Source organism: Sminthopsis crassicaudata, chromosome 4, assembly GCF_048593235.1.
Source record: "Sminthopsis crassicaudata isolate SCR6 chromosome 4, ASM4859323v1, whole genome shotgun sequence".
Lineage (NCBI taxonomy): Eukaryota > Metazoa > Chordata > Mammalia > Dasyuromorphia > Dasyuridae > Sminthopsis > Sminthopsis crassicaudata.
In genome coordinates, this window is record NC_133620.1 from 23,041,897 (window position 1) to 23,049,597 (window position 7,701).

A 7,701-nucleotide genomic window follows, 5' to 3' on the forward strand; every position below is an offset into this window, starting at 1 on the left:
AAAAGAGTAAAAGGCAACTTGCCTTCAAGAAGCTCCCAGTCTATTGAAAGAGACAACTGTAAACAAATTGTAGACAATAAATCCTTTTTCTTCATGGACAGCTCAGGACTGTGATGAGCCAGAACTTTGAACGTGAAACAAAGGATTCTTACAAGGTGCTAAGTCAGTGGAATTGAGGAGACAATGGTTATCTAGTTTGGTGTGGTTCAGTATGACTGATTTAATCCTGGTGATAGAATGATTGGTTTATACTCAATGTAGAGCGCATAAGCTGAGAGCCTCAGCCAGGTTCATTCAGAGGCAGAGAAGACAAGAGAACTGGAGGCAGGAGCTTAAGCTCTCAGAGGCTGGGAGAGAGAGCTAGAGAAGACAAGTACACTAGAAGTTCTCGGAGCCAAGGAGACAGAAATTCATTTCACCTTCAGTCAGGCTTCTGGTGTCTGGCCTGGCCTCCTACACTTCCCCCACTGAGACCAAGGCCAGTCTGAAAGGCTCTCCAGAAAGCTGCCCAGCCCCAGGAAGGAGATAATAAAGGATTTGGACTCTTAATACCTGGCTGTTCTTGTGGTGATTACTGAACTGAAAAGAACGCTGCTCCAGAGACCCCAAGAAAATGCAACCAGAGAACATTACACAGGACTGTCTAATTGTTTATGATTTAATAATTTTATTAATATAAATTTATGTAGAAACTCCTTTTTTAATTTTATTATTTTTTAATTAATTTTATAATTATAATATTTTTGACAGTATAATTTTTAACATTATCCCTTGTACTCCCTTCTGTTCCGAATTTTTCCCCTCCTTCCCTCTACCCCCTCCCCTAGATGGCAGGCAGTCCCATACATGTTAAATATGTTATAGTATATCCTAGATACAATATATACGTGCAGAACCGAATTTTGTTGTTGTTGTTGTTGTTGCACAGGAAGAATTGGATTCAGAAGGTAAAAATAACCTGGGAAGAAAAACAAAAAATGCAAACAGTTTACACTCATTTCCCAGTGTTCCTTCTCTGGGTGTAGCTGATTCTGTCCATCATTGATCAATTGGAACTGGATTAGCTCTTCTCTATGTGGAAGATCTCCACATCCATCAGAATACATACCCATACAGTATCATTGTTTCCATGTACAATGATCTCCTAGTTCTGCTCATTTCACTCAGCATCAATTCATATAAGTCTCTCCAAGCCTCTCTGTATTCATCCTGCTGCTCATTTCTTACAGAACAATAATATTCCATAATATTCATTGTATAAACTCCTTAATTTTTAAAATTCTGTTTCTTTATTCCATTTCTGTAAAGCATAGCTTTTTATGAAGAAAATGTAGATCAAAGCATAGTTATTTTCACCTTTTTTATTGTTTGCTTGGGGTTTTTTCCCTTTCTTGAGTTTTTCCCCCTTTTGATCTGATTTTTTTCCCAATTTTTGATGAATATGGAAATATGCTTAGAAGAATTGCACATGTTTAACTTATATCAGATTACTTGGTGTCTTGTGGAATGGAGAGAAGAAAGAAAAGGAAGAAAAATTTGGAACAAAAGGTTGAATGTTGCAAGGTGAATATCTTTACATGTATTTGGAAAAATAAAGTATCATTTAAAAAAAAAAAAAGAAAAGAAAAGGTAGCATAGTAATTTACCATATTCCAGATCTATTTTAAATTGTGTCTTAATTCCATTTCTATAGAGCAGAGCTTTTTTTTTTTTTTCAAAGAAAATGTAGTATAATAATTACCAAATCTGTTTGAAAAATCAAATCAAATCAGAGATGAAGTTCTCAGGGCAAAAAATAAAATAGAATGATTTCACCCCTATGCTTTTATCACTGTGGATTTGGGAATGCATAGAAATGGTAAACTTTTCCATCATTGCTACAGAAAAGTTTAATGTAAAATGTAACATGAGATATACTTTAACATATTTAACATGTATGGGATTGCCTGCCATCTAGGGGAGGGGATGGAGGGAAGGAGGGGAAAAGTTGGAACAGAAGGTTTTGCAAGGGTCAGTGTTGAAAAATTACCCATGCATATGTTTTGTAAATAAAAGCTATAATAAAAAATGTAACCTGAGAAAGGGGGTATATAACTAAAATAGTATTAAATTTAAGCCAGTTCTGGGGCTAAGAATCATAGATTGTTTTTTTTAGATCAAACTCCTTTGGTTCTACAAGATTTGAAAGAAAGGGCATCAATTTTGGGGAACTGCTAATTCATAATAATAAATTCTTTAGCTCAGATCACAGTGTGATAATAAGGGGTAACAGGTCAGCTATTTCCTCCCCACCTAATCTTTAACCTTCTGGATCAGAACCCTGCTTTTTTGTGACCCATTCTGGAATTTCCCTCAGGACCTGTGGCTCTTCACTCTGGAACATTCCTCCTTCCCCACATATACACCTTCTCCCACTGGTGAGTTCTCCCTGGAGCCTCTGTTCTATGGAAGGGCTCAGTTCCACCTTTATTCATCCTCCATCTGGCCTTCAGACTTCAGAATCATGCTCTCTCTCCCAGCCTTTTCAGCTTCCTTTGGAGACTAGAAGCTCCTTGATGACAGGAACTTTTCTTTTTTGCTTGTACAGTTGGCCCTTCCACATCTTCAAATTCCATATGTAGCAGGTCAGCATTAAAAAATTCAATGGGAATTTGGGGGAATTTTGCAGAAGTCACATGTGAAGACCAGAAGAAGACATTGAAAAAGTTTAGAAACCCAGAAATACATAAAATGTATATAAAGTATTACATAACATCTACATATTTTATCTTTTAATACCATATATCTTTTAATAATTCAGATTTCTTCTCTGGTACAGAGGGAGAGGCAAAATCTTTTACATAAATTTTCCAGATCTCAGGGGTGCTGTGCTCCTAATCCTCTCACTGTGGTAGGGACACCATATTAGTCCTCACACACTCACATTCACATTCACACTCACTCACACTCACACAATAGACACACTCACATTCACACACATGCACATACACACTTACACACACAAACACACAAAAGATTGCACAGAATTCACACCCAAACCCACAAACAACCAAAACAATTCCCCTTCCCTTTTTGGTGATCCTCTGGCTTCCCAGGATCCAGTATGGTTCTCCAAATGTTATATAGTATCTCAGGTGGCAGCTCCCTGCAAGGAGAAGAAATTCGGGGCTAAGTCGAAGGTCGAGCCACCTTCCTGGCAGATTCACCTTTCTTAGGACCTCCTCAGACCTCATTCACAGAACAGCAAAGAGGCAGGTCTAGGTGTTGGTCCATATCAACCTCCCTGCTGTGTCATTCCTTTTTCCCCTTTCCTTCTTTTTCTCCTCCCTTCTCTCCTGGGTGCTCTGCCATCTCCTGGAGGTGCTGTTTAAGTGCCAGGCTCCACTGCAGGGAAGTTACTGTTCCTTCTTGTAGCTCCTTCCCTTAGGGGCATAAACTACTTACAGGCTAGCTTCCATGCCAGTTAAAAAAAAAAAAAAATCAGTCATTCAGCCAGCTTAACTCTAGTTCAGGGGATCTTAAACTGGCATTTGTGGATTAAAAAACAAAAACAACAACAACAAAAAAAAAACAAGCAGCCTGATATTTGTACAATATAATTGGTTTCATTTATGATCAACAGCTTTCTGAAAAAGGGTCAGTGGGTTCCCCAGAAAAAGGGCTCAAGACACCAAAAAGGCCAAGAGTCCCTGACCAACTCCATAATTCTCTGTCTTTGCCTAGGAAGAGCATGAAAGTACATTTATCAAATCCTCCATTAAAATCTATATAAGCTATACCTCCCCTCGAACCCAATTTGTCTCTGTGATCCAGTAACAGTGGTCCTCTGGCCATGTTCTATATTCTGACTGCATATTTCCCACGGCTGTCCTTTGTACCTGGAGCACTGCCCTTCCTCTTCCTCCTTCTTGCCTTCTCTACAGTTTTCATCAAATCTCAGCTCCTGTTGTACCTTTTACAAGAAGCCTTTCTTGATTCTAGCCTTGCTCACTGAATGGGTGTTGCCTCAGGCAAACCGAAACCTGGAAAAGATCTTAGTTTAAAAGCCAAGGTCCACATTATATTGGGGGCCCTCTCCACTCCATCCTGATTTATATCTTCCCACTGCACCCAGGTGGTTTTGGAGGAGAGAGTGAACTGATGCACAGCTCAAAGTCACTTAAATCCAATTCCCTTGCATGTCATAGCATCACTTCTCTGCTGTCACAGCCCTCTTGGATAATGAAGGACAAAAAACAACCTATGAATGATAGTAGCTGCCTCCCAGGGATCTAACTGGCCAGTTCTAGTTGGTCAAAGCTTTTATATTCTCATCACTTTGTAGGTGATTAATAAGTCTTTATTGATGTATGGGTCAAAGTGTATTAGTTTAGTTTTTAATTGCTTTCTAGAACTTGGATCACTTCATATTTCCAAGAAAGTATTAATGTGCCTATCTTCCCACAGCCTTTACATTTTTCCTTTTTTTTTTTTTTTTTTTGTTATCTGATGACTCTAAAATAGAACTTCAAAACTGTTTTAATTTGCATTTCTTATTATTTAGTGCATTTTCTCATATGGTTGTTGATAGTTTACCCCTATTTTTAAAAAATATTTGCCTTTTCAACCTCATTTCTTAAATATAGAAGGAACTGAGTCAAATTAATAGAAAATAAGAGCCATACCCCAATTGATAAATGAGCAAAAGATATCATCTGTGTCTGAAGTGCTGTAAATTCATGCATATCCTTTGACCTAACAAAACCACAACTAGACATGAACAACAAAAGAGATTTAGAGGCAAGGAAAATAATGTACCAAAAATATTTATAGCAACTCTTTTCAGGCCAAAAAAACTTGGAAGATGCCCATCAGTTTGGGGAATGATTCAATAAACTGTGTTGTGTTTGTGATGAAATATTGTTCTGTAGGAAATGATGAGCAGGATGCTCTCAGAAAAAAAAAAAACAAAACCCTGAAAAGTCCTCCAGGAACTTAAGCAAAGTGAAATATATTCTGTACAAACTAATAGCAATGTTCTAGGATGACCAGCTATGAATCATCCATAACCAGTCTGAGGGACTTATGATGAAAAATCCTATCCATACCCAGAGAAGGAACTGATTGTAGCTGAATACAGATTAAAGCATTCTCTCTTTTTTTTTAAACTTAATTTTTTGAGGGTTTTTATTTTAATTAAGGTGGAAGATCTATGTTTTTTTCCACAACTTGACTAATATGGAAATGTTTTGCATAAGTTCATATGTTGTTTCTTAATTGTGGATGGGAATAAAAGAAAGAAGCTAGAACTCAAAAATTTTAAAAACAAAAGTAAAATTTCTTTTTGTTTTTTGAATGTAACTGGAGAAAAATATTAAATAAATAAAGCAGAAAAAAAAAGCAAATTGTCTTTTCATAGCCTTTGACCTGTTTCTTTGTCCCTTTGTCTTCTTTTTCAGGATTCTGTAGAAAAATAATCATTGTTTTTAAACCTACCTAATCCCTTTGAGAGAGATAAAGTGCTGAACCTGGAGTCAGGAAGCCCTGAATTCAAATCTGGCCTTACACTTTAGCTGTGTGATGCTGAGCAAGTCACTTAACCATACTTACCTCAGTTTCCTAATCTGTAAAAATGAACTGGAGAAGGAAATTGCAAACCACTCCAATATCTTTGCCAAGAAAACCCCATATGGGGTCATGAAGAGTCCCATTTGACTTGAAAACATTCAACAATTCAACAAAAACTTCTTTCTTTCTTCTCAGGCCAGCTGGGAAGAAGGGTAGTGGAGAGAGGGTGGGGTGGGAAAATAAGCCCAGGCTGCAGCTTGTTATTTGAAGTATTGTTTTGTTGTTTATTTCTGCTTCTTCCAGCTCTATGAATGGGTTAATCATCGCATCATCATTAATGGGAAAATCTTGAGTTCTATGAATTTTGGATCCAATCAAATGAAATAACTTGTGTAAAAACACTCTGCAAAATTTTCATGTTATATAAATACTAGTTGTTGGGGGGGGGGGGGGGGGGGCAGGTCCTAATTGACTTGATGTTTCCCAGGAATGGAAAATGGGAGTTAAAGCTAGCTAAAATGGAAAGGTTTCTTTTTTTTAATTGGGGGGAGGGATGTTCTAACTATAATCTATTGAACTAGATTTGATCATGAAAAGGAAATAAAACTGAATTTTAAAAATAAAATGTTGAACCTGGGGTGTCCATTCATCACTTAACAAAACTCAATTAAGCCTTCTCAGGAATGGTGACAATACCAACTTTCAAAGAGTTAGACTGCCATCTGGTGGCTCAGATAGCATCTTACAGCCATTTCCCTCGGCTCAATAAATAATATTCTGGGCTACTCAGACTAACAAAACCCACAAATTCACAGAACACCCTAGAGAGCAGTCAGCAACCCCTGACTTCAGGTGATTGTAGATTGTTGTTCAAGCATTTCAATCATGTCCACCTCTACGTGACCCCATCTGGGGTTTTCTTGGCAAAGATACTGGAGTGGTTGGCCATTTCTTTCTCCAGTTCATTTTACAGATGAGGAAATTGAGGCAAACAAGGGTCATGTAGCTAGTAAATGTCTGAAGGCAGATTTGAACTCAATAAGAGAAGTCTTCCTGACTCTAGGCCCAGCACTTTCTTTTTTTAATTGTAGTAAGTTTATTTATTTTAATACACATTGCTTTATGACTCATGTTGGGAGAGAAAAATCAGAGAAAAAGGGAAAAACCATGGGAGATGGGGGAAAAAAAAAACAAAAAAGGGAGGGAGGAAGTAGGGAAAGAAGGAAGGAAGGAAGGAAAAGAGAGAGGAAAGGGGAGAGAAAGGAAAGGAAGGAGGAAAGGGAGAGAAGGAGGAAGGAAGAAAGGGAGAGAAGAAAGAAGAGAGAGAAGGAAGGAAGGAAGGAAGGAAGGAAGGAAGGAAGGAAGGAAGGAAGGAAGGAAGGAAGGAAGGAAGGAAGGAAGGAAGGAAGGAAGGAAGGAAGGAAGGAAGGAAGGAAGGAAGGAAGGAAGGAAGGAAGGAAGGAAAGGAGGAAAGGGGAGAGAAAGGAAGGGAAGGAAGAAAGGGGGAAGGAAGGAAAAGAAGAAAGAAGGGAGAGAAGAAGGAAGGAAGGAAGGAAGGAAGGAGAGATGTAAAAGAAGGAGAGGAGAAATGGCTGTACACAAAAGTACAAAGAAAGGTCCCTGGTGAGATGAATTGGAAACTCTGATGCAAGAAGGGAAGCATGACTTTAGAGGAATCACTGCTTGATGGTGGGATGAGGGCCATGGCTGGATCAGGTCTCCATGTCAATCAACCAGTCAACAAGCATATCAAAGAATCCTTTCTGTGCTATGCTGACACAAAAAAGAAATGGTGTCCAGAGCAGAACCTGTAGCAGCGAGGAAGGACTGAGCTTCAGTGGCTGCAAAAATGGCCCAAGCTGTTTTGTTAATTCCCATGGAGACCATAGTGTCCTGAGGAAATGATGGGGGGAGGGCAGCCCCCATAGAGGCAAAGCCTTTGGCAGCTTTCCTGTGATCATCATAATTCATTGTAAGGCAGAAGCTTTAGGTTTGTGACACAGGAGGCATCTGCCAGTGGCTGCTGCAGGTCTAATTCAGACCTGTAGAGTGGATCTCTTCAGGTGAGCAGATAATGATAATGATACTAGGGGACTGAGAGACAGTTGTGTTGTCTGACCTCTCCTCTTTCCTCTGCCTCCAATTTATTTCATT